This window comes from Lepisosteus oculatus, chromosome 10, assembly GCF_040954835.1.
Source record: "Lepisosteus oculatus isolate fLepOcu1 chromosome 10, fLepOcu1.hap2, whole genome shotgun sequence".
Taxonomy (NCBI): Eukaryota; Metazoa; Chordata; class Actinopteri; order Semionotiformes; family Lepisosteidae; genus Lepisosteus; species Lepisosteus oculatus.
In genome coordinates, this window is record NC_090705.1 from 43795569 (window position 1) to 43822854 (window position 27286).

General features: G+C 45.9%; 4 long non-coding RNA genes across 4 annotated transcripts; 2 read left to right on the forward strand and 2 right to left on the reverse strand.

Annotated features, from left to right (window-relative positions):
* Window positions 1–3046: 3046 nt before the first annotated feature.
* LOC138241640 (uncharacterized) lies at window positions 3047–4139 on the forward strand. Its single transcript, XR_011190900.1, has 2 exons — window positions 3047–3144; window positions 4040–4139. It is a non-coding gene; the product is annotated as an uncharacterized lncRNA (long non-coding RNA).
* An 844-nt stretch (window positions 4140–4983) lies between these two features.
* LOC138241596 (uncharacterized) lies at window positions 4984–7991 on the reverse strand. Its single transcript, XR_011190846.1, has 2 exons — window positions 6243–7991; window positions 4984–5485 (listed from the first exon to the last, which is right to left on the reverse strand). It is a non-coding gene; the product is annotated as an uncharacterized lncRNA (long non-coding RNA).
* A 13849-nt stretch (window positions 7992–21840) lies between these two features.
* LOC138241641 (uncharacterized) lies at window positions 21841–22933 on the forward strand. Its single transcript, XR_011190901.1, has 2 exons — window positions 21841–21938; window positions 22834–22933. It is a non-coding gene; the product is annotated as an uncharacterized lncRNA (long non-coding RNA).
* Window positions 22934–23777: 844 nt separating this feature from the next.
* On the reverse strand, window positions 23778–26785 carry LOC138241597 (uncharacterized). The gene is made up of 2 exons (XR_011190847.1): window positions 25037–26785; window positions 23778–24279 (listed from the first exon to the last, which is right to left on the reverse strand). It is a non-coding gene; the product is annotated as an uncharacterized lncRNA (long non-coding RNA).
* Window positions 26786–27286: the final 501 nt, after the last annotated feature.

The window sequence follows — 27286 nt, forward strand, 5'->3', positions numbered from 1 at the left end:
GCTGCTCTGGGAAGAGACGAGCAAATCTTCAGACTCTTTGTAAATGAGACATCATGACAGCTGTGCCGACCTGCTCTTGATTGACCTGTTGAACCTGTTTGTGTAAAAAGCAGGAGTCTTGTGTACCCCTGATTGTGTTATGTGCACTCTAGTGTGTTTGCAGCGCTCGTCCTGCCTGGTTTATCAACTCGACACAGAAACAGAACCCACTGCCGTCGTGTCTGTGGGCTTCTGAGCTCTCTTGTCTTGTTTGCAAACTTTTCTCCTGTGTTTATTTTACTTTGTTAAATAAAACGTGGTTGCCGGGGCAACGGAGCTGCAGTAGTTGTTTGCCGGAGCGGGTCTGACCTCCAGCAGGTCAACAGGCGGCTTTTTTAATGTAATCTAAAAAGCGCTGGCTGGAGTATTTTGTGGTAGAAACGGTGACTCGCAGGCTGTGGGACAGGACTATCAGGGACAAATCAGCGCTGGACACCAGCCTCACACCGCTGGGCTCACTGCACCATGAGCGAGTCCGTCGGCGCCTCCTCCTGCTGGGGTGTGTTACCTGGGCTGCTGTCTGTGTGGAGTCTGCATGCTCTGCCTGTGTTCTCATGGGTCCTGTTCATGGGGCGCTGTCTGTGTGGAGTCTGCATGCTCTGCCCCTGTTCTCATGGGTCTGGTTTCCTGGGGTGGTGTCTGTGTGGAGTCTGCATGCTCTGCCCCTGTTCTCATGGGTCTGGTTTGCTGGGGTGCTGTCTGTGTGAAGTCTGCATGCTCTGCCCCTGTTCTCATGGGTCTGGTTTCCTGGGGTGCTGTCTGTATGGAGTCTGCATGCTCTGCCCCGGTTCTCATGGGTTCAGTTTCCTGGGGTGCTGTCTGTGTGGAGTCAGCATGCTCTGCCCCTGTTCTCATGGGTCCTGTTCCTGGGGTGCTGTCTATCTGGAATCTGCATGCTCTGCCCCGGTTCTCATGGGTCCTGTTCCTGGGGTGCTGTCTGTGTGGAGTCTGCATGCTCTGCCCCTGTTCTCATGGGTCTGGTTCCTGGGGTGCTGTCTGTGTGGAGTCTGCATGCTCTGCCCCTGTTCTCATGGGTCTGGTTCCTGGGGTGCTGTCTGTGTGGAGTCTGCATGCTCTTCCCCTGTTCTCATGGGTTCAGTTTCCTGGGGTGCTGTCTGTGTGGAGTCTGCATGCTCTTCCCCTGTTCTTATGGGTCTGCTTTCCTGGGGTGCTGTCTGTGTGGATACCTGGTGAAGAGACGCAGTGAGTGTTTGAGTGGCCAGCTGCGTCAACTTCAATAAAACTGGCCTTTTGGTTTGTTTGAGTGCTGACTTGCTATGGTGTATTTTTTCTCTCTCTGAACAACACGTCCTACGGCCAACACTACCCACGCAGGAGGTGTGTGCGTGACAGCTCCTCAGCTGCAGCAGGAGTCCAAGTGTGAACAGATTTCTTGTTGGGTTTTGTTGTTTGAAGTTTCTGTTTGTATGTAGGAAGCAATTGTGCCATCGCGTGGTCCGAGTTATAGCACGGGACGAGAGCTCCCGAAGAGCGCCTGCCTCCTGCCCGATTCGACGTCTAAAATCATCCCAGAACAGTGAGGAGCCTCTGGCACAGCCCCCAGTACTGGGTGTGCAGAAAGAATCCTATTGTACAGTTTTGGTGTGAAATGGCCTCCAGTTCTTGTAACATGATGGGTTTCTCTGGACTGCAGTCCCAGTACACTCCGCTTTGGATTTGCAGTGGTGTTTTCTACAATGGAAAACCCTTTGTTTGTACAGAATGGAAATGGCAGTCTGCATGTTTTAATAATCTAATGTGATCATGTACTACAGCTTAAACACTGAGCCAGGTGACGTTTGATTCTAAAAGATTTCTCTATCATTTCAGCGGCGCCTTGTCTGCGGCAGCCCGGCAGCTCCTCCTCCCTTCCAGCTGAGACTCTTCCCTCTCCAGAGGTGGGTTAGTGCTCTCAGGTCATCTTCTCTCACACAGCTGCGGGGCAGAAACGCTACTTCCACTGGGCAGAGAGCAGACGGGCAGTGGGAAGGGCAGCCCTGTGTTTGGGGATCAGGGCTGTCCCTGCTGAGGGATGCTTTCAGAGCCAAAGCAACTGGCTGGGTTATGAACTTTATGGTGTGATCCAAATAAGACATACAAAGACAGAGAATGAGAAAGAAATAGTATTGCATGTATCTGATCAAAACAGTCTCTTTCAGACAAAACAAATATTGAACAAAAACTTAGTTGCAACACACTGCACTACACTTTCTTCTAGGCTGACATTACTGATAGTTTGTGCTGTCTTCCTTTCAGTCTGCAGGGTGTGCATCTTTTTCCTCAGCTTCCTACACGAGGAATCAGTTTCTCCTGCCCTGGTTTCACTCCTTTATATCTCACAATCTTCTGCAGCTCCTGGAGGCTGACGACTTGTTTGCTGTTTCTGAAAAATTGCTGACTGGCTCATCAGCACAATTGCTGATTCAAAATCCTTTACTCACATGTTGCCTTAGCCTCTGTATCACAGAGATGTGTGCTTTTCTGGGTTGGGTAGATCGATAGTGTGCTTTTGCTCAGTTGCTCTGCTCAATGCGTGGTCTTTTAACTCCGGCTGGGTACGAGCACCTCACTCTCCACACGGCTTTCCAAGGCTCTGTCATCGTGTGTGAGGATGTTGTGTAGCTCGTGAAACAGTTCCCCCATTTGAGCCCTGGATTTACTGGGTACTTGAATACCTGAATCTTGGCGTCAGTCCTGATCACCTTGTTTTTGTTCTGCAAGGACAAGGCACCTCCCCAGCACTGAACACAAACTGATACTGGCGGGTTGATTGTGTTGTGGTGTGAGTTTGTGTCTGTGGGGGTGAGGTGTCCCCTGCAGCGCGAACAAACATGCAGACTCCACACAGACAGCACCCCTGGAATCAAACCCAGGGCCCCGGTGCTATGAGGCAGCGATGCTAACCACTGTGCCGCAGTGTTGCCCCCTTTGAAAATGTCTGACTTCCGTTTAATTTGAGGTCACAAGCTTATAAATGGTCTCACAACGTTTGTTTCATCTCAGGTTTCTCTGACCAGTCCCAAGGACCTGTAGTCACTGACAGCTTCTGCAGTCTGACGGTTCATTTCAGTAGGCTGGAGGGATGGCGCAATTATCCTCAAATCAGTGAGTATTGTTTTGCTCTTGTAACATGAAACATCAAAGAGAAGTCAACAGACCATTCCGTGAAACTGTTCAGACTGGCCCGTGGTGATTTTCTGGGTCCTTTAGTAAGCTGACCGGGACTGTGTCATTGACACACTTTGTGAGAAGCCAGTCTATGTGTTTGCTCTTGTGATCATTCGTGAACGAATGTAAGAGAGTGTAAGAGAGGGAGAAGATTCGGCCCTGGAGTGATCCAGTTTTCTATTTAACAACCTCAAACTGCAGGAGAGAAATGCTTCATTTCTAAGATGGAAATATAATCAGAAAGTATAATTAGCCATTTGTGTATATCATGTCAAAAAATGTTTTATATATAAAAAGAATTTAGTAGAGACATTTGCTTAATAAGGCAGTAGAATAAATGTTGTGATGCTGGTGTGATGGTGCTCTCCAACAAACTGATACAAATGGACAGAGAGACAAAGTGAGAAAGAAAATGTGTACATAACAGACATATATGCAGAATACAATACAGTGCTGTAAAGTACAGTACCCTAGAGTGAAGATGGAAATCATTCATTCTGGTGCAGAAGAAGTGAATCTGCTCTCAATGGTTTTCCTGTACAATTGGAACACGTTGTGAATTCTACATAATTCACAGGAAACAAAATAAACAACTCATTCACTCCCCTGCTGTCCGTGACCCAGAGCTCAGTAATCATTTCACTACTGAAGATCATGCAGTTTTTAATGCTTTTCATTTTAACATCCTACTTGTTAATATTTCCTCTTAGATGAGAATATTCTCTTCGGCGTGTCTTTACAACTCTTCTCTTATTGCTCCTCTTGTCAGTAATCCGGTGTGAAAGCTCTCTCTGTCGGAATCAATGTCTTACCTCTCCGTCTTGTGTTTCAGGTCTCCTCTGGCTGCTGACCCTGCCGTCAGGACAGAACACATCCCGCACTGACCACACTGCTGGGTTTACTGTACGTGACAATAAAGAGCTTGAGCAACACATCTAATGTGATCTCTGCACGCTTCCCGAGGAGGGTCCAGCAACGTTCTATATAGTGCACATCACCATCGGGATGAAAAACAAAAATCCCCAGTGGGAGTCCAGTCTTTCCCTGCTACGCAAATTGCTTTTCGTTAGGTGAGGTCGCAAGTTCTTATTGGAGAATGTTGTACAGTTTCTTAATGCAATAGGGCGAGTAAGACTGAAGTTCCCCCCGTGTTGGCCGATCAGTGGAACGAAACTGAAAAAAGCTCCTTGAAACTGTGATTCATACACTTATACACTGGCTCAGCATGGTGCTCACCTGCTGTCCTTGGGTGTCTGCTGAAATTTGATTTTTTTTCAGGAGCACTGTGACCCAGAGCTCAATTATCATTTCAGCTACTGAAGATCATTCAGTTTTTAATGCTTTTCATTTGAACATCCTACTTGTTAGTATTTCCTCTTAGGTGAGAGGTACTTTTCTGGGTCTTAGTTGAGTGAGCTTTATTAGAATAATTGAACAATACTTTCACCTCCACATAACACTCATAGATTTTTCAAGGGTTAAATATGGGAGCCACGTTTCTTACATGTTTCCTTTTGTAAGTTGATTCACAAAGCTTTCACCGCCTCCACTCCAGTGAATCACTTTGTTAAGCAAGTGATCAGGTGGAACAGTTTAATTTCTTCCTGCAAATAATGCCTTTTCCTTTTTCATCCCATTCAAGTCTCCGTCCTAGTTAGAGTCATTGTGATGTAGAACGGCAGTGGTCCAGTTGAAAGGTTCAAGGTTTCACTGTGTTTTAGAGTGCAGATAAAGAAGATAATAGGAGAGGAAACTGGAAAAGCCGTGACTCTGTCATTCCATTCAATTCAATTTATTTTCATATAGCGCCTTTCACAACAAGGTTGCCCCAAGGCGCTTAACAATGCAGGTAAATATACATTTTGTGAATACAGAACTGAAGACAATGGAGGAAAGGAACCAAAGACTCAGTAAGGAGAATAAAATCCTCTAGGGGTCCAAGGTCAACTGGCTGCCCAACCCCTTTGGGCCTGCTAACATTATATCATTAAAAAAAAAGAAAGAAATGAATGCGGGTATTAATCCATCCATCCATCACGTTATCTGTATGTCAGTACCCCATGCAGGTCTCTGCAGACCAGCAGAATCCTCCCAAACGACAGCTGTATCCATGATGCCCCTCTTGGATCCATGGCACTGATGCAGCATTCAACTCACATGGTGCCCAGCCCATGACAGACAGTATTTCTCCTCTGCAGCATCCCTGCGAGGCAGGACAGGTGCCTGACCTCTGAGAGCCTTGTAAGTAAGTAGAAGGAGTTTGAAGTCCGCCCTGTACCTGAGAGGAAGCCAATGAAGAGAGAGAAGTATGGGGGTTATGTGGTCATTCTTTCTGCTCCAAGTAACAATTCTAGCTGCTGCATTCTGTAAGTATTCAAACTCTTTGCTGTGACAAATCTAACGTACTTTAGGCAGACAAAACGACCTTAAAAAGCCACATGATTTTTAAGTAGTCTGTCTGTGTGTAGTAACAGTGGTTCACATTATTTCAGAACGTATACTCCCGTCTCTGTAACTTTCCTAGGTCAGCTAGTGAACATTCTGTATTTACACCACGAATGCACTACTTTGTCTCGCGCGCGGTCACACTGGCCGTCCACAGGCACGGGCAGGAGCAGGGAACACGAGGCCGCTCTGTAGTGCCCCTGTGGCTCTCCAGCAGAGGGGAGCACTTTGCTCAACAGCCCTGAGCCAAAGGACCCAGTGATAAAGCTGAAAATCTGGCAAGTCCCCCAGTCTCCCTGGGGCGCTGAAGAGGATTTCATCTGATGCTGAGGTTCCTGTAACTCAACACAAAATTGAACACGGCGAGTTATGAGTTTGTGAAGAAGTGACAGCGGAACAATGTCAAACAGGAAGTTAACCTACAGGAAAGAATGAATTGAATCTCTGATATTCAAGCACGCAGTGTGACATCCACTGTCTATTTAAATCTACTCTGCAAGTCTTACAATTCTTTTTCATACACCGTCTCCTGGTTATTGTTTTGTGAGTGCTTGAACTGTTTCTCAGTAGAAATAAGACTGATAACTCACTGCTTCAGGATGCACACTATCGTCGATGAAACCTGTGGTGTAAGCAAGCGAAAAGAGACAGATCCTTCTAAAACACAGAGGCCATCGGGAGGGCAGAAACACTCTGCAACAGGTAGGAGCTGTGGAGCCGTGATTCCCCCGAGCCAGAGCCCTGGTCCTCCCTCGACAGCGAACTGAGCTCCAGCGACTGGAGCAGCTACCTGCCGTCGTGGGACCTCCTGCAGATTGGGAACGGGTAAGGCAATTCGACACGAGCCCACTCCTCTTCCCACTGCTTACACCCCTATAACAAATAGTTTCAGGGTATTCAAGTACAGGATAAAGAGATGACAGGTGTTCCCAATTGGCTGAGGATACAACTCTCTCTCTGAGAAAGCACACAGAGGTGGACAAAGCAATTAAATGCCTTTACAAGTCATTTCCTCTGTTTCTGGTCTTTCTTTACATATCAGAAAAGTGAACTGGTGGCTGTTGGAAAGTGTCTGCTCCGTACGTAACATACATGTAAAAGATGTGATTAAATATCTTGGTATTAAGATTTTCAAAAAGGTGATTTTGTGATTTGATGTTCTCTACCTTAGTAAAATAAAAAAAAACTTTATTCATGGTTGCTATTTGTCAAACACGGGCAGAAGGAGGCCTAAATGCTACAGGGTTTAGAGCATCTAATACCGATACCGACAGTATTATTTACAAAATTAAGCAAAGTAGGTGATGTATGTTTCCCTAATTTAATCATTCAGGAACTAGGTATTGATGCTTTTAAGAAACTAACAGTAGCCCATCAGAAACTATGGAAGAATTTACAACCTTTATTAGACTACAAGGAAAACAATTGAGTTATACTTGTACTAATAAATACTTCAGATCCCTCTCGCAATCTCACAATATCTTGTCAAACTATTTTGGAGCACCTCTTTGGGGAAAGTGAGTGGAATCAAACATGACTATTGTCAAACAGATTTTGTATGAATAATAAGGTTAAGGCGTCAGTACAAAATTGTACATTGAATCGACCCGGTAAAGATACACAGTGTGCATAGATTTAAAAGTAATATAGATGATAATTGTCTATCTCAAAGCAGCCCATAAACCTTACGTTTGATTTTGTTTTTTCTGTTGTTAAAACACTCTGAACAGATCGGTAAAATGGTGTAAAGAAGGCTTCTAATTCTGACATTTCCTGTAGACAAATTGATGTTATTTTACTGCTCAATACTGCTGAACCGAATCTAAAATATAATGTATCATTGGCTTAATCATTATACTCGCTCGTTATTAGATGTAGAAATAGCCTAAAGATGAGAAATAATCGAAAATTGAATAATTAGACCGTATGTCGTAGTAGCAGAGTGTACTTCTCGCCTACTTGATGTGGTCGAGCAACACCACAATCGCCATACAATCCGTCCGTTCTCATGCTCTGACTTTCAGGTTGGGCAGTGGACTGGATTCCAGGGCAAACTCGTTCTTGTTTGATTATCCGTGTGAAATCTCGCCCAATATAACAGGTAAACTCATGCACTGAAATGATGCGCTTCCAAATTAAAGCGACACGCATTTGAATAAATACACACGAGGGAACGTCTCCAAACCATGTCTAAGTATCACAACATGAAAGCTGTGCGTACCTTATCTTTATTTGACTGTATAATGTACTCCGGTGCTCTGTAACGTAGTCTTGCGTGCATCGTAAAGGATCCGGACTTCCGGCTACGGAAAACCCGGAGTGGATCAGCCTTTGCACCGGACCCGGACTTCCGGCTACGGAAAACCCGGAGTGGATCGGCCTTTGCACCGGACCCGGACTTCCGGCTACGGAAAACCCGGAGTGGATCGGCCTTTCCACCGGACCCGGACTTCCGGCTACGGAAAACCCGGAGTGGATCGGCCTTTGCACCGGACCCGGACTTCCGGCTACGGAAAACCCGGAGTGGATCGGCCTTTCCACCGGACCCGGACTTCCGGCTACGGAAAACCCGGAGTGGATCGGCCTTCCACTGGATCCGGACTGCCGGCTACGGAAAACCCGGAGTGGATCGGCCTTCCACTGGATCCGGACTGCCGGCTACGGAAAACCCGGAGTGGATCGGCCTTCCACTGGATCCGGACTGCCGGCTAAGGAAAACCCGGAGTGGATCGGCCTTCCACTGGATCCGGACTGTGAGCAGCTTTTGTCCAATCGGCGCTGAGATTTCAGCAGGAGGCGGGAGACAGGCTCTTGTCCAGTCACACAGCTTCAGTCCCGGGACTTTTCCGAATTCTGGCGGGCGGTGACACTTCCGAGAAATGTCCACTGGGTGGCGACAGAGATACACGGAGCTGAGTCTCAAAGCGCTATCGGAAAGACTTGAAATCGGAAATACATTTGTTACGTTTTAATCCCATTGAAAAGGAAGATGAAAATATCGTTTGTATTTTAAAACATTATTATACTTGCGCAACGTAATTATTAAGGGAATGGTGTAAGAGGAGACCGTGTTTGAACAGTTTAAGACGGATGTAAAGACATTTTATTTCAGAATGTCTTTCTGAAATGTGTCTGTTTCTGTGTTGTAAGAACGTTGAAGCATGGACGGGCCTTATCTGCATTTACCTTGTTGAATCTTTTTTTCCATAAAATGTTCATGTATTATTGCATGTACCCTGACAATACGACTGGTACGTTACGTTTTCTTGTAGTTTTTGGTCTCATAAAAAATACAAAAGTATGAGTCGATGACGTCAAAATGGTGTCGCCCACAGGGCTTATGGGTAATGTAGTCTCTGTAGTTCACTGGGCTGCCCTGCCCATGTGTTTCGCTGATTTCATTGAACATTAGAATGAATTATATTAATACAATTTCAGCGTATTTATCGTGTCTTGTATTTCTTTGTCTCTCTTATGTGTTCCCTTGTGTGTATGTTTTCTTGTATTTCACTTGTCTGCGGCGCTGGTTAATCGACCCGGCACATAAAGCAAACCCACTGTCCTCGTGTTTCTTAGCTCCCGTCTTGTTTGCAAACTTTTCTCCTGTGTTTATTTTACTTTGTCAATAAAACGTGGTTGCCGGGGAAACGGTGCTGCAGAAGTTGTTGCGAGCTGACCTCTAGGAGGTAAACAGTCGGCTTTTGTAATCTAATCAGCGAGCAAAGCAGAAACGTTAGTCTAAAAAGCGCTGGCTGGAGTATTTTGTGGACATTATGCAGAAGAAAAGGAAGAAACGGTGAGTCGCAGGCTGTCGGTAAATATCAGCGCTGGACACCAGCCTCACACCGCTGGGCTCACTGCACCATGAGCGAGTCCGTCGGCGCCTCCTCCTGCTGGGGTGTGTTACTGCAGGAGTGAGGAGTCTCCGGTCCCCGGTCGCGTCCTGATCTGCAAGTGGAGGTGAGAGACGGCGGCGCAGTGGGTGGCAGCGCTGGGAGCCTGGATTTAGTTCCTGGGGTGCTGTCTGTGTGGAGTTTGCATGCTCTGCTCATGTTCTCGTGGCTCCAGTTTTCTGGGGTGCTGTGTGTGTGGAGTTTGCATGCTCTCCTTATGTTCTCGTGGGTCTAGTTCCTGGGGTGCAAAATTCTGTTTATTTCACAAGACGGACCCGGGCAGCAGCATGTGTCTGCAGCGCTCATCCTGCCTGCATGTTTGCAAACTTTTCTCCTGTGTTTATTTTACTTTGTTAAATAAAACGTGGTTGCTGGGGAAACGGTGCTGCAGAAGTTGTTTCGATCTGACCTCCGGGAGGGAGACAGCTGGCAAAGCCGAAACTTTAGTCTAAAAGGCGCTGGCTGGAGTATTTTGTGGACATTTCGCAGAAGAAAACTAAGGAGTCTCCGGTCGGGTCCTGATCTGCATGTGGAGGTGAAAGGCTGAGAGACGGCGCACATGCTCTGCACATGTTCTCATGTGTCTGGTTTCCTGGAGTGCTGTCTGTGTGGAGTTTGCATGCTCTGCTCATGTTCAGTGGATGATGCTGTCTCCCTGGCTCTGCATACAGCCTTGGAACACCTGGACACTAAGAACTCGTATGTGAGAATGCTGTTTGTGGACTACAGTTCAGCATTCAATTCCATCATACCCAGTCAACTGGTGACAAAGCTCAGGGGATTAGGTCTGTGCAACTCTGTCTGCAACTGGCTGCTGGACTTTCTTATCGAGAGACCACAGGTGGTGCGGATAGGCAATAAAACATCAACACCACTCACCCTGAGCACTGGAACCCCACAAGGCTGCTGTCTGAGTCCAAGGTTGTACTCCCTATTTACTCACGACTGCACAGCAAGACACAGCAATAACCGCATCATCAAGTTTGCCGATGACACCACTATAATAGGACTGATCAGTGATGATGACGAGTCCACTTACAGGGATGAAGTTGTACAGCTGCTTAGGTGGTGTCATAGCAATAACCTGGACTTGAACATAAAGAAAACGAAAGAGCTAATAGTGGACTTTCGGAGACACAGGCCACACACTCACAGCCCACTCAGTATTGATGGAACGGAAGTGGAAACAGTCACCAGCTTTAGGTTTTTGGGAATTCACATCTCTAAAGATCTAACCTGGACTGTGAACACTGACTCTATCATGAAGAAGGCTCAGCAGCGCCTTTATTTCTTAAGGTGCCTCAAGCGATGGGGGATGCCAATACATGTGTTGGTGAACTTCTACCGCTGCACTATCGAGAGCGTCCTCACCAACGGGATCACCGTGTGGTATGGCAACACCTCTTCGCGAGAAAGAAAGGCACTGCAGAGAATGGTCAATATGGCCCAGAAGATCATTGGCTGCGGTCTCACCGAGATTAAACAGCTCTACGAGGACCGCTGCCGTGGTAGAATTCTGGCCATCACAGAGGACAGTCACCACCCCGGGCATGAGCTCTTCACCCCACTGCCCTCAGGCAAGAGATATAAGAGCATACGGACACTTACCACTAGATTCTTCAATAGCTTCTATCCACAAGCAGTGAGACTGGCGAACACATTTAGCCATCCCCCTCGGACCACACCCACACCATCACCATCTACCTCATTGTAATTTATTTATTGTACGTCTCCAGTCATTGTTTACATGTCTGTATTGTTTACATTCAAACTGCCTGCATGTTTACTTGCACATTGTCTATTGTTTGCACATTGTCTTGATGCACTGTTTGCACTTTGTTTTGTTTTTACACTTGTTTTTACACTTGTTTTACAACCGAGAGACTTTCTGTAAGTAAGAATTCCATTGTACCAGTACCGGTTACATATGGCAATAAAGTTCAAGTTCAAGTTCAAGTTCAAGTTCTCAAGGGTTTCCTGCCGCTTCTGCAGTCCAGTGTTGGTGAGTCTGTCGGGTTGATTGTGTTGTGGTGTGAGTGTGCCCTAAAGGGGTTTTAATAGTATGGGGTTTGTGTGTTCACTTGTATGCAGACCACTGGAGAGACCGGTTGTTTTTTGCCAGGCAGACTAATGGCTGCATATTCAATTCCAGCTACTGATGTTGCCAAACCAGCAAGTGGGACAGTGTTTGAAAACCCTTTCAATGAAAGGTTTGTAGAACAGTGTTGCTATTGTTCTGTTTAATTCGAGGTCACCAAGCTTATAAATGGTCTCACAACGTTTGTCTCTTTTCAGGTTTCTCCGACCCGGAGAGTGAACAAAGAAGTGATAAGGGCCCATAACACCTAAGCTCGGCACTCTCACACTCTTCAGCCACACGAGCTTCCTCCTGGTAAAATACTGGGCAAGCCCCTTTCTGACAGGGACAGTGGAAAACCCCCTGAGGGAGATGGGCTGAGGGGTGGAATAAAACCATCTGAGCCGGAACGGAGCGCGCTCCCGATTCCCACCAGACCCGGGAGACGACACAGGCAGCACAAGGGAAGCTGCGGAGCGCGAGTTCGCGGAGGCAAGGACCGATTGACGACCACGGGAGACAGTGGCTTTGGAACAGAGGTACTGTACAGAGACTTTTAATACCTGAAGGCAAGGAGTGAGAAACCGGCCCGGCTAGCCGCTCCAAACTGAGGGGAATGGAATACAGTTCGCGGGAGGATTTCTAGTGGAACCTGAAGGGAGTCTGGGGAAATGGGACCGGCCTCACGTTCACTGGGGCCATCAAAGACTTTACAGGTACGAAGAAGAATCGTTCGAGTGGCCACTCTTCGGTACTTGACAGAAAAGACTGCCGTCCCTCTGGATTCATTATGACCCTTGGAAGGACCTTTTGTTGCTGCTGTTTTCGTTGTGTCTTTGGCTGATGGTGAATGTGGATAGAAAATAAAAAGGTCACTTATACGATACACATGCTTGTCGCTGGCCTGTGTGGGCATTGGTGGATCTGGGAGATCAACAGAACCTGTTGCATTGCTAGGTGCCGTAGTCATATATGAGGCAGGAAATAATTCTTGTTTGAGGGGTCACCTCACTCTGACACGAACGTGTTGGGAAGACGCGCCAGTTCTGACGTTAGTGCGACGGGTCTGTAGGCATTAAGGCAGGTTCTTGTGTCCTTTTTTGGAACAGGAACAATAACAGAAGATTTGAAGCAGTCTGGCACTGTGCACTGGGACAATGATTGCTTAAAAACGTCTGTAAAGATTGGAGCGAGTTGGCCAGCACAGGGCTGTAGTGTGGCTGGAGATACACAGTCAGGTCCTGCTGCCTTTTTACAGTTTTGCTTTTTGAATAGCCTTAACACATCCTGTTCTTTGCTTCACAGGGCATTCTCAAGACTTGTAAACGGCGTCAAGTCTTCGTGAGAGATTGAGTGTGAGTGGGTGTGGCACTCCAGTTGAGTGGGGGACAATAGCTCATCCCCAGGATGTGAATTATTTGGAGGAGTTGCGAGACTGCCATGGACAAGGTCGTTGGAGATCCTTTGTGTTTCAGACCTGCTGTAAAATGTGTTATCTGGTAGAGAGTGATCAAGATGTATCTGAGGGGATTTTCTTTTGGAATTCGTTACAGTTTGGAGACCTTTCCAGACAGATAAACAGTCTTTGTTAGCAAACAGTTGTTCTAGCTGTGGACAGGAGGGGAATCAAAAGGTAGAGAACACTATTTTTAGAGAAATGGCCCTAAAGGAACAAAGCATAGTGTAGGATGCCACTAGCTTAAGTCTTAACAGCACTGCATGAGAGGAGAAGCCAGTGTCTATTTGTTCTGAGGGGTCCTCAGAAAGGTCAAAAGGTTGCAAACAGATAGGAGACTGGTTATATGCCTGAAGCTTAGCTAGAGGAACATAACATTGCTGGAATGCTGAGAGGGGAGGTTATCAGAGCCTAATGTTATTGCGAAAAATGGCAACTAGGTATAGAAGATCTGATGAATGTCTGTCCTGTGAATTGTTAAGGGTTTCATGTAATTGTGTGTCCAAGTAGTCCGGACTGCTGTGCTATGTGTTGTTTGTCTTGTGAATTTTCTGTTTTACACCTATTGTATCCATAGTGGTACGGGCCAAATCCTATTTAAAGGGTGTTGCGAGCACTGGGGTTTGTTGGGAGTGGTGAGTTAGGAGTCTGGAAATGAGAGCAAGGTGCGAGTGGATATGATAAAAAGATTGTTCCTTTATTTTGTTTCTGATACCTGGTGAAGAGACGCAGTGAGTGTTTGAGTGGCCAGCTGCGTCAACTTCAATAAAACTGGCCTTTTGGTTTGTTTGAGTGCTGACTTGCTATGGTGTATTTTTTCTCTCTGTGAACAACACGTCCTACGGCCAACACTACCCACACAGGAGGTGTGTGCGTGACAGCTCCTCGGCTGCAGCAGGAGTCCAAGTGTGCACAGATTTCTTGTTGGGTTTGTTGTTTGAAGTTTCTGTTTGTATGTAGGAAGCAATTGTGCCATCGCGTGGTCCGAGTTATAGCACGGGACGAGAGCTCCCGAAGAGCGCCTGCCTCCTGCCCGATTCGACGTTTAAAATCATCACAGAACGAGAGGAGCCAACAGGAATGCAAGTCTCTTCTGGTGAGGAGCCTCCGACACAGCCCCCAGTACTGGGTGTGCAGAAAGAATCCTGTTCTACAGTTGTGGTGCGAAATGGCCTCCAGTCCTTGTCAAATGCTGGGTTTCTCTGGACTGCAGTCCCCTCCGCATTTGGATGATTGTGATTGGTGTTGCTGTAGCTGTGCTGTCCTGAGACTGACTGGTGTCAAGACCAGCTGTACTCTGGGATCAGCAGGGCCTAGTGGTGGTATGAATTGTGGCCTCTGTTTCTCAGGTGTAACAAGTGTCTGATTACTCTGTTCTGTATGTTTATCAGTGGGTACTGGCCTAATTCAGCCCTGCACTCGCTGTTAGCTGTTTTTCTCTGCGCAAGGAGGATGTTTCTACAGATTGATTAGAGTTTCTACAGAGTGTACTCCTGGTCTGTGAGGGGACCCCACATTTCACTGCCGTATAGGGCAATGGGTTGGATTACACTTTCAGATATTTGGAGCCAAATTCTTGTTGGTGGGTTGACATTGAAGAGCCTCCTTCTTATTGCGTAGAAAGCCCTGAGTGCCTTCTCCCTCAGTGCCTTCACTGCCAGGTCAAAACTCCCAGAAGAGCTGATGGTGAGACCGAGATATGTGTAGCTGGATGTGTGCTCCAATGTGTTGTTGTTCAGTGTGAATTTGTACCTGTTTCCCTGAGGTCTGGCTTTCTCCTGGAAAACCATAACTCTGGTCTTGTCCAGATTGACTTGCAGTGCCCAGGTCTGACAGTCCTGCTCCAGCAGTGCCAGGCTCTGCTGTCCTGGGTCCAGATGGGCTGGCAGTGCCCAGGTCTGACAGTCCTGCTCCAGCAGTGCCAGGCTCTGCTGTTCTGGGTCCAGATGGGCTGGCAGTGCCCAGGTCTGACAGTCCTGCTCCAGCAGTGCCAGGCTCTGCTGTTCTGGGTCCAGATGGGCTGGCAGTGCCCAGGTCTGACAGTCCTGCTCCAGCAGTGCCAGGCTCTGCTGTTCTGGGTCCAGATGGGCTGGCAGTGCCCAGGTCTGACAGTGCTGCTCCAGTAGTGCCAGGCTCTGCTGTTCTATGTCCAGATGGGCCATCAGAGCCCAGGTGTGAATGTGATGGGATGTGTGGCGGTTTGGTAGGAAGCCAGTCTGACTCTAATGCAGGACATTGTGCTCAGTAAGGAGGGCCGGTTATCAGATATTCAAGATACGACAGAGTTCCTTCCCCAGGTTACTGTTCACACTGAAGCCCCGGTACCTGTTGGGGTCGAGTCTGTCTCCATTCTTACAGACGGGCGTGATCAGTCCTTGATTCCAGGCCTCAGGGAAACAGCCGGCCGTCAGGACGAGGTTGAGGAGTTTGAGCAGGCTTTGCTGCAGGTCTGAGCTGCAGTTGGGTCAAGCGTTGTTGACTGTGTCTTGGCTACAGGCCTTTCGTGGTCTGAGAGTTGTCTGTTTGTGTATGTGCTTATCTTCTTTAGGGTGTGCATGTAGTGTCTAACCATCTCACAGTATCTGAGGCGCAGTTCAGAGTGGTGTGGTGTTGTTTTAGTTCTGGTAGTTCTCTTCAGTTGTTTCTGCACTCTGTATCAAACCATTTGATATTGTTTCCGAGTGTGTTTCATATGAATGTAGTCATTTTGATTTTAAGGCTAGTTTCTCAAAAACATGGTTTAAATTTATGAACGATTTGTTGGTTTGATACAGAGCGTTTTGAAATGTAAGGGATCAAGTAATGGGTTTATTTGCTGCTGAAAAGAGAAGAAAGAAAAAAAAGAAATGAGACAATTAGCTTGTAATGAGTTTATAACAACAGTAATTAGATTCCTGCAAGCACTCTTTTCATTGTCCAACAACTGAAAGCTTTTAGGTATAAAGGAAGGGTCCTCTAATATTTGATGTGTGAGATTGTCGTTCTATTGGAGATGTTAGTGAGTCTGAGGATTTGTGTTAATATGACAATACTGCTACTACTATTAATAATACAGCATGGCAAGACTTCTTTCAGTCATTTCCCACCCCTCCACCTCAGTGAATCACACATGTTAAACTTCCATCTCGTGTTCCAGATCAGACATGAGCAATCCTATATTACAAATACTTACCACCAGACAATTTAACCAGACAATAATTTAAGCAATTATTAATTCAACAGAAGCAGCAGGACGAGTAAAGTGCCCCTCTGATGGCCGGTCAGTGGAATTAAACTGGAAAATTTCTTAGAAATTATTATTTTTACAATAATGTGCCAATGGCGCCGCTTAGTGGTCATTCAGCAAAATTTCACCGAAAGTTTTTTTTAATTAAAATACCGTTAGTAATGTTCGTAGTAATAAGTTATTTTAATTTTAAAAATATTTAAGCATTTTCAACAGCAAAGAATACATTGCATTGCAAACAAGAGTAATGAATGAATGTATTGTACATGGATACAAAATACAAAATAAATACAATAAACCAAAACTTAAAATGACATTCAAAAGGCGCGAGTCGATGACGTCAGAAGGAAGTCGCCCACAGGGCGTATGGGTAATGTAGTTTCTGTAGTTCTCTGGCCCGCACTGCCCACGTGTTTCGGTGATTTGATTGAACATCAGAATTAATTCTATTGTACCATTTCAGCGTGTTTATCGTGTCATGGATTTCTATGACTGTCTTATGGGTTCTCTTGTGTGTCATGTTTATTTTAGTGGGTGGCAGTGCTGGGGCCCTGAACTGTAATCATTCGTGTTACTCATCATCATTGTTACTGTGACCCTCCTGGGAGGAGGGGACCTTTGTAAGATTCCTGTCCTGGCAAGCAGCAGGTGAGAGTTTGCTGTCCGACTCAATTACACCTCCGCTACCTCATTTCACCTCTTTCACCAGCCTGTAAAGGGGGTTGTGATAGTATGGGGTCTTTCTCTTTAACAACCTCAAACCGCAGGAAAGAAATGCTTCATTTATAAGATTGAAATATAACCAGAAAGTATAAAAATAGCTATGTGTGTGTATCATGTCAGAAATGTTTGTTTTTATTTTAAAAGAATTTAGAAGAGAAATATGATTAATAAGGCAGTAGAATCCATTTAAACTGTCATTTTCCTGTTTAGGTTGGAAAGTTTAATTTGATCAAGTCCACTTGAGTGCCTAAGCAACTGTTTGGGTAGTTTGGCTGGTGTGGTGGTGCTCTCCAAATACCTGATCCAAACGGACAGGGAGACAAAGTGAGAAAGAAAAGGTGTAAATAACAGACATATCATATGCAGAATACAGTAATGTGCTGTTCAGCACAGTGACCTAGGATGAAGATGGAAATCAGTCATTCTAGTGCTCTCAATGGTTTTCCATTACAAACGGACCAGGGCTTCCTGAGACACAGGCAGTTGGAGTTATATAGAGTTAGAGGTTGTTTTCACGGCACCAGCCGACTAAAGCAGAGACCTCCTTCCACTCCAGATTTTTTATTTTTATTTTGGTGGGATCATCTGGAGTCTTGATTCCTTTCACGGAGTCAGCAGTAGATACACAGCTGTTAGCATAGGAGGAGTACAGAAGAGGTGACAGCAGTGCTGGGGACCCTGGTATCTCTTCCACTGAGGACCCTCTGGCACAACCAGAGGTGTGAAATTGAAATTGTTTGGAAGGAATGGGAAGCTAAAGGCAGAGTCACAATCTCCGATTCATGTAATCAAAACAGTAAGTTCTTTCCTCAGGCAGCTTCGTTAGAACATTTTAAATAGATGTAAAAGTGTATTTACAGACTATATCAGCCCTTATCTTTATTAAACTGGTTTAATCTTTTTTTCAGAAGTGTAAATATATTATACTATGTACCCCTGATGGTATTATTGATGTGCTATAAATATACTCTTGTTTGTATTGTATCTATTTTTATTGCTACAATAAAAAGTTAAAAAGAACTGCACTTTCGAGAAATGTCCACTGGGCGGCGACAGAGATACACGAGTCTATGGCGGCGAGTCCAATAGCGCCTCCGTACAGATCCTCGTTGTGCAGAGATTGAAAATCAATACAGATGATAACTGTGACGTTTGTGACAGCAACTCTGAAAGATAACGTAAAGAAGGAAACTAATATTGACATTACTTTTAAAGAAGTTAAATAATACTACATTTTAAACCTACTGAAAGTAATATGAAAATATCGTTTGTATTTTAAAAAATATGATACTTCCACGGTATAATAATTAACGAAATGCTGTGAGAGGAGACCCGTGTTTAAACACTTTAAAACGGATGTAAATGCGTCTGTACAGACAATTTGAAACATGTACGGACCTTATCTGCTTTTGTTTGCTATTAAACAAGATTACTTGTTTAATCTTTTTCCATAACATGTACATGTATTATCGTATGTGCCCCTGACTGTACTCTGTGTTATATGTATTCTTGTTTTTATGGCATGTATTGTTGTTATAATTAAAAATAAATAGACGCGACTCGATTACGTCAAAAGGAAGTCGCCACGGGGCTTGTGGGAAATGTAGTCTTTATAGTGCTCTGGACTGCGCTCCACACGTGTTCCGCAGATTTGATTGAGCATCAGAATTAATTATACAATGTCAGTATATTTACCGTGTCGCGGATTTCTATGTCTGTCTTACAAGACGGACTCGGCAGGAGCTGTTTCTTGCTCTCCGGAGTGAAGCTGCTCTGGGAAGAGACGAGCAAATCTTCAGACTCTTTGTAAATGAGACATCATGACAGCTGTGCCGACCTGCTCTTGATTGACCTGTTGAACCTGTTTGTGTAAAAAGCAGGAGTCTTGTGTACCCCTGATTGTGTTATGTGCACTCTAGTGTGTTTGCAGCGCTCGTCCTGCCTGGTTTATCAACTCGACACAGAAACAGAACCCACTGCCGTCGTGTCTGTGGGCTTCTGAGCTCTCTTGTCTTGTTTGCAAACTTTTCTCCTGTGTTTATTTTACTTTGTTAAATAAAACGTGGTTGCCGGGGCAACGGAGCTGCAGTAGTTGTTTGCCGGAGCGGGTCTGACCTCCAGCAGGTCAACAGGCGGCTTTTTTAATGTAATCTAAAAAGCGCTGGCTGGAGTATTTTGTGGAAGAAACGGTGACTCGCAGGCTGTGGGACAGGACTATCAGGGACAAATCAGCGCTGGACACCAGCCTCACACCGCTGGGCTCACTGCACCATGAGCGAGTCCGTCGGCGCCTCCTCCTGCTGGGGTGTGTTACCTGGGCTGCTGTCTGTGTGGAGTCTGCATGCTCTGCCTGTGTTCTCATGGGTCCTGTTCATGGGGCGCTGTCTGTGTGGAGTCTGCATGCTCTGCCCCTGTTCTCATGGGTCTGGTTTCCTGGGGTGGTGTCTGTGTGGAGTCTGCATGCTCTGCCCCTGTTCTCATGGGTCTGGTTTGCTGGGGTGCTGTCTGTGTGAAGTCTGCATGCTCTGCCCCTGTTCTCATGGGTCTGGTTTCCTGGGGTGCTGTCTGTATGGAGTCTGCATGCTCTGCCCCTGTTCTCATGGGTTCAGTTTCCTGGGGTGCTGTCTGTGTGGAGTCAGCATGCTCTGCCCCTGTTCTCATGGGTCCTGTTCCTGGGGTGCTGTCTATCTGGAATCTGCATGCTCTGCCCCGGTTCTCATGGGTCCTGTTCCTGGGGTGCTGTCTGTGTGGAGTCTGCATGCTCTGCCCCTGTTCTCATGGGTCTGGTTCCTGGGGTGCTGTCTGTGTGGAGTCTGCATGCTCTGCCCCTGTTCTCATGGGTCTGGTTCCTGGGGTGCTGTCTGTGTGGAGTCTGCATGCTCTTCCCCTGTTCTCATGGGTTCAGTTTCCTGGGGTGCTGTCTGTGTGGAGTCTGCATGCTCTTCCCCTGTTCTTATGGGTCTGCTTTCCTGGGGTGCTGTCTGTGTGGATACCTGGTGAAGAGACGCAGTGAGTGTTTGAGTGGCCAGCTGCGTCAACTTCAATAAAACTGGCCTTTTGGTTTGTTTGAGTGCTGACTTGCTATGGTGTATTTTTTCCCTCTCTGAACAACACGTCCTACGGCCAACACTACCCACGCAGGAGGTGTGTGCGTGACAGCTCCTCAGCTGCAGCAGGAGTCCAAGTGTGAACAGATTTCTTGTTGGGTTTTGTTGTTTGAAGTTTCTGTTTGTATGTAGGAAGCAATTGTGCCATCGCGTGGTCCGAGTTATAGCACGGGACGAGAGCTCCCGAAGAGCGCCTGCCTCCTGCCCGATTCGACGTCTAAAATCATCCCAGAACAGTGAGGAGCCTCTGGCACAGCCCCCAGTACTGGGTGTGCAGAAAGAATCCTATTGTACAGTTTTGGTGTGAAATGGCCTCCAGTTCTTGTAACATGATGGGTTTCTCTGGACTGCAGTCCCAGTACACTCCGCTTTGGATTTGCAGTGGTGTTTTCTACAATGGAAAACCCTTTGTTTGTACAGAATGGAAATGGCAGTCTGCATGTTTTAATAATCTAATGTGATCATGTACTACAGCTTAAACACTGAGCCAGGTGACGTTTGATTCTAAAAGATTTCTCTATCATTTCAGCGGCGCCTTGTCTGCGGCAGCCCGGCAGCTCCTCCTCCCTTCCAGCTGAGACTCTTCCCTCTCCAGAGGTGGGTTAGTGCTCTCAGGTCATCTTCTCTCACACAGCTGCGGGGCAGAAACGCTACTTCCACTGGGCAGAGAGCAGACGGGCAGTGGGAAGGGCAGCCCTGTGTTTGGGGATCAGGGCTGTCCCTGCTGAGGGATGCTTTCAGAGCCAAAGCAACTGGCTGGGTTATGAACTTTATGGTGTGATCCAAATAAGACATACAAAGACAGAGAATGAGAAAGAAATAGTATTGCATGTATCTGATCAAAACAGTCTCTTTCAGACAAAACAAATATTGAACAAAAACTTAGTTGCAACACACTGCACTACACTTTCTTCTAGGCTGACATTACTGATAGTTTGTGCTGTCTTCCTTTCAGTCTGCAGGGTGTGCATCTTTTTCCTCAGCTTCCTACACGAGGAATCAGTTTCTCCTGCCCTGGTTTCACTCCTTTATATCTCACAATCTTCTGCAGCTCCTGGAGGCTGACGACTTGTTTGCTGTTTCTGAAAAATTGCTGACTGGCTCATCAGCACAATTGCTGATTCAAAATCCTTTACTCACATGTTGCCTTAGCCTCTGTATCACAGAGATGTGTGCTTTTCTGGGTTGGGTAGATCGATAGTGTGCTTTTGCTCAGTTGCTCTGCTCAATGCGTGGTCTTTTAACTCCGGCTGGGTACGAGCACCTCACTCTCCACACGGCTTTCCAAGGCTCTGTCATCGTGTGTGAGGATGTTGTGTAGCTCGTGAAACAGTTCCCCCATTTGAGCCCTGGATTTACTGGGTACTTGAATACCTGAATCTTGGCGTCAGTCCTGATCACCTTGTTTTTGTTCTGCAAGGACAAGGCACCTCCCCAGCACTGAACACAAACTGATACTGGCGGGTTGATTGTGTTGTGGTGTGAGTTTGTGTCTGTGGGGGTGAGGTGTCCCCTGCAGCGCGAACAAACATGCAGACTCCACACAGACAGCACCCCTGGAATCAAACCCAGGGCCCCGGTGCTATGAGGCAGCGATGCTAACCACTGTGCCGCAGTGTTGCCCCCTTTGAAAATGTCTGACTTCCGTTTAATTTGAGGTCACAAGCTTATAAATGGTCTCACAACGTTTGTTTCATCTCAGGTTTCTCTGACCAGTCCCAAGGACCTGTAGTCACTGACAGCTTCTGCAGTCTGACGGTTCATTTCAGTAGGCTGGAGGGATGGCGCAATTATCCTCAAATCAGTGAGTATTGTTTTGCTCTTGTAACATGAAACATCAAAGAGAAGTCAACAGACCATTCCGTGAAACTGTTCAGACTGGCCCGTGGTGATTTTCTGGGTCCTTTAGTAAGCTGACCGGGACTGTGTCATTGACACACTTTGTGAGAAGCCAGTCTATGTGTTTGCTCTTGTGATCATTCGTGAACGAATGTAAGAGAGTGTAAGAGAGGGAGAAGATTCGGCCCTGGAGTGATCCAGTTTTCTATTTAACAACCTCAAACTGCAGGAGAGAAATGCTTCATTTCTAAGATGGAAATATAATCAGAAAGTATAATTAGCCATTTGTGTATATCATGTCAAAAAATGTTTTATATATAAAAAGAATTTAGTAGAGACATTTGCTTAATAAGGCAGTAGAATAAATGTTGTGATGCTGGTGTGATGGTGCTCTCCAACAAACTGATACAAATGGACAGAGAGACAAAGTGAGAAAGAAAATGTGTACATAACAGACATATATGCAGAATACAATACAGTGCTGTAAAGTACAGTACCCTAGAGTGAAGATGGAAATCATTCATTCTGGTGCAGAAGAAGTGAATCTGCTCTCAATGGTTTTCCTGTACAATTGGAACACGTTGTGAATTCTACATAATTCACAGGAAACAAAATAAACAACTCATTCACTCCCCTGCTGTCCGTGACCCAGAGCTCAGTAATCATTTCACTACTGAAGATCATGCAGTTTTTAATGCTTTTCATTTTAACATCCTACTTGTTAATATTTCCTCTTAGATGAGAATATTCTCTTCGGCGTGTCTTTACAACTCTTCCCTTATTGCTCCTCTTGTCAGTAATCCGGTGTGAAAGCTCTCTCTGTCGGAATCAATGTCTTACCTCTCCGTCTTGTGTTTCAGGTCTCCTCTGGCTGCTGACCCTGCCGTCAGGACAGAACACATCCCGCACTGACCACACTGCTGGGTTTACTGTACGTGACAATAAAGAGCTTGAGCAACACATCTAATGTGATCTCTGCACGCTTCCCGAGGAGGGTCCAGCAACGTTCTATATAGTGCACATCACCATCGGGATGAAAAACAAAAATCCCCAGTGGGAGTCCAGTCTTTCCCTGCTACGCAAATTGCTTTTCGTTAGGTGAGGTCGCAAGTTCTTATTGGAGAATGTTGTACAGTTTCTTAATGCAATAGGGCGAGTAAGACTGAAGTTCCCCCCGTGTTGGCCGATCAGTGGAACGAAACTGAAAAAAGCTCCTTGAAACTGTGATTCATACACTTATACACTGGCTCAGCATGGTGCTCACCTGCTGTCCTTGGGTGTCTGCTGAAATTTGATTTTTTTTCAGGAGCACTGTGACCCAGAGCTCAATTATCATTTCAGCTACTGAAGATCATTCAGTTTTTAATGCTTTTCATTTGAACATCCTACTTGTTAGTATTTCCTCTTAGGTGAGAGGTACTTTTCTGGGTCTTAGTTGAGTGAGCTTTATTAGAATAATTGAACAATACTTTCACCTCCACATAACACTCATAGATTTTTCAAGGGTTAAATATGGGAGCCACGTTTCTTACATGTTTCCTTTTGTAAGTTGATTCACAAAGCTTTCACCGCCTCCACTCCAGTGAATCACTTTGTTAAGCAAGTGATCAGGTGGAACAGTTTAATTTCTTCCTGCAAATAATGCCTTTTCCTTTTTCATCCCATTCAAGTCTCCGTCCTAGTTAGAGTCATTGTGATGTAGAACGGCAGTGGTCCAGTTGAAAGGTTCAAGGTTTCACTGTGTTTTAGAGTGCAGATAAAGAAGATAATAGGAGAGGAAACTGGAAAAGCCGTGACTCTGTCATTCCATTCAATTCAATTTATTTTCATATAGCGCCTTTCACAACAAGGTTGCCCCAAGGCGCTTAACAATGCAGGTAAATATACATTTTGTGAATACAGAACTGAAGACAATGGAGGAAAGGAACCAAAGACTCAGTAAGGAGAATAAAATCCTCTAGGGGTCCAAGGTCAACTGGCTGCCCAACCCCTTTGGGCCTGCTAACATTATATCATTAAAAAAAAAGAAAGAAATGAATGCGGGTATTAATCCATCCATCCATCACGTTATCTGTATGTCAGTACCCCATGCAGGTCTCTGCAGACCAGCAGAATCCTCCCAAACGACAGCTGTATCCATGATGCCCCTCTTGGATCCATGGCACTGATGCAGCATTCAACTCACATGGTGCCCAGCCCATGACAGACAGTATTTCTCCTCTGCAGCATCCCTGCGAGGCAGGACAGGTGCCTGACCTCTGAGAGCCTTGTAAGTAAGTAGAAGGAGTTTGAAGTCCGCCCTGTACCTGAGAGGAAGCCAATGAAGAGAGAGAAGTATGGGGGTTATGTGGTCATTCTTTCTGCTCCAAGTAACAATTCTAGCTGCTGCATTCTGTAAGTATTCAAACTCTTTGCTGTGACAAATCTAACGTACTTTAGGCAGACAAAACGACCTTAAAAAGCCACATGATTTTTAAGTAGTCTGTCTGTGTGTAGTAACAGTGGTTCACATTATTTCAGAACGTATACTCCCGTCTCTGTAACTTTCCTAGGTCAGCTAGTGAACATTCTGTATTTACACCACGAATGCACTACTTTGTCTCGCGCGCGGTCACACTGGCCGTCCACAGGCACGGGCAGGAGCAGGGAACACGAGGCCGCTCTGTAGTGCCCCTGTGGCTCTCCAGCAGAGGGGAGCACTTTGCTCAACAGCCCTGAGCCAAAGGACCCAGTGATAAAGTTGAAAATCTGGCAAGTCCCCCAGTCTCCCTGGGGCGCTGAAGAGGATTTCATCTGATGCTGAGGTTCCTGTAACTCAACACAAAATTGAACACGGCGAGTTATGAGTTTGTGAAGAAGTGACAGCGGAACAATGTCAAACAGGAAGTTAACCTACAGGAAAGAATGAATTGAATCTCTGATATTCAAGCACGCAGTGTGACATCCACTGTCTATTTAAATCTACTCTGCAAGTCTTACAATTCTTTTTCATACACCGTCTCCTGGTTATTGTTTTGTGAGTGCTTGAACTGTTTCTCAGTAGAAATAAGACTGATAACTCACTGCTTCAGGATGCACACTATCGTCGATGAAACCTGTGGTGTAAGCAAGCGAAAAGAGACAGATCCTTCTAAAACACAGAGGCCATCGGGAGGGCAGAAACACTCTGCAACAGGTAGGAGCTGTGGAGCCGTGATTCCCCCGAGCCAGAGCCCTCGTCCTCCCTCGACAGCGAACTGAGCTCCAGCGACTAGAGCAGCTACCTGCCGTCGTGGGACCTCCTGCAGATTGGGAACGGGTAAGGCAATTCGACACGAGCCCACTCCTCTTCCCACTGCTTACACCCCTATAACAAATAGTTTCAGGGTATTCAAGTACAGGATAAAGAGATGACAGGTGTTCCCAATTGGCTGAGGATACAACTCTCTCTCTGAGAAAGCACACAGAGGTGGACAAAGCAATTAAATGCCTTTACAAGTCATTTCCTCTGTTTCTGGTCTTTCTTTACATATCAGAAAAGTGAACTGGTGGCTGTTGGAAAGTGTCTGCTCCGTACGTAACATACATGTAAAAGATGTGATTAAATATCTTGGTATTAAGATTTTCAAAAAGGTGATTTTGTGATTTGATGTTCTCTACCTTAGTAAAATAAAAAAAAACTTTATTCATGGTTGCTATTTGTCAAACACGGGCAGAAGGAGGCCTAAATGCTACAGGGTTTAGAGCATCTAATACCGATACCGACAGTATTATTTACAAAATTAAGCAAAGTAGGTGATGTATGTTTCCCTAATTTAATCATTCAGGAACTAGGTATTGATGCTTTTAAGAAACTAACAGTAGCCCATCAGAAACTATGGAAGAATTTACAACCTTTATTAGACTACAAGGAAAACAATTGAGTTATACTTGTACTAATAAATACTTCAGATCCCTCTCGCAATCTCACAATATCTTGTCAAACTATTTTGGAGCACCTCTTTGGGGAAAGTGAGTGGAATCAAACATGACTATTGTCAAACAGATTTTGTATGAATAATAAGGTTAAGGCGTCAGTACAAAATTGTACATTGAATCGACCCGGTAAAGATACACAGTGTGCATAGATTTAAAAGTAATATAGATGATAATTGTCTATCTCAAAGCAGCCCATAAACCTTACGTTTGATTTTGTTTTTTCTGTTGTTAAAACACTCTGAACAGATCGGTAAAATGGTGTAAAGAAGGCTTCTAATTCTGACATTTCCTGTAGACAAATTGATGTTATTTTACTGCTCAATACTGCTGAACCGAATCTAAAATATAATGTATCATTGGCTTAATCATTATACTCGCTCGTTATTAGATGTAGAAATAGCCTAAAGATGAGAAATAATCGAAAATTGAATAATTAGACCGTATGTCGTAGTAGCAGAGTGTACTTCTCGCCTACTTGATGTGGTCGAGCAACACCACAATCGCCATACAATCCGTCCGTTCTCATGCTCTGACTTTCAGGTTGGGCAGTGGACTGGATTCCAGGGCAAACTCGTTCTTGTTTGATTATCCGTGTGAAATCTCGCCCAATATAACAGGTAAACTCATGCACTGAAATGATGCGCTTCCAAATTAAAGCGACACGCATTTGAATAAATACACACGAGGGAACGTCTCCAAACCATGTCTAAGTATCACAACATGAAAGCTGTGCGTACCTTATCTTTATTTGACTGTATAATGTACTCCGGTGCTCTGTAACGTAGTCTTGCGTGCATCGTAAAGGATCCGGACTTCCGGCTACGGAAAACCCGGAGTGGATCAGCCTTTGCACCGGACCCGGACTTCCGGCTACGGAAAACCCGGAGTGGATCGGCCTTTGCACCGGACCCGGACTTCCGGCTACGGAAAACCCGGAGTGGATCGGCCTTTGCACCGGACCCGGACTTCCGGCTACGGAAAACCCGGAGTGGATCGGCCTTTCCACCGGACCCGGACTTCCGGCTACGGAAAACCCGGAGTGGATCGGCCTTTGCAACGGACCCGGACTTCCGGCTACGGAAAACCCGGAGTGGATCGGCCTTTCCACCGGACCCGGACTTCCGGCTACGGAAAACCCGGAGTGGATCGGCCTTTGCACCGGACCCGGACTTCCGGCTACGGAAAACCCGGAGTGGATCGGCCTTTCCACCGGACCCGGACTTCCGGCTACGGAAAACCCGGAGTGGATCGGCCTTCCACTGGATCCGGACTGTGAGCAGCTTTTGTCCAATCGGCGCTGAGATTTCAGCAGGAGGCGGGAGACAGGCTCTTGTCCAGTCACACAGCTTCAGTCCC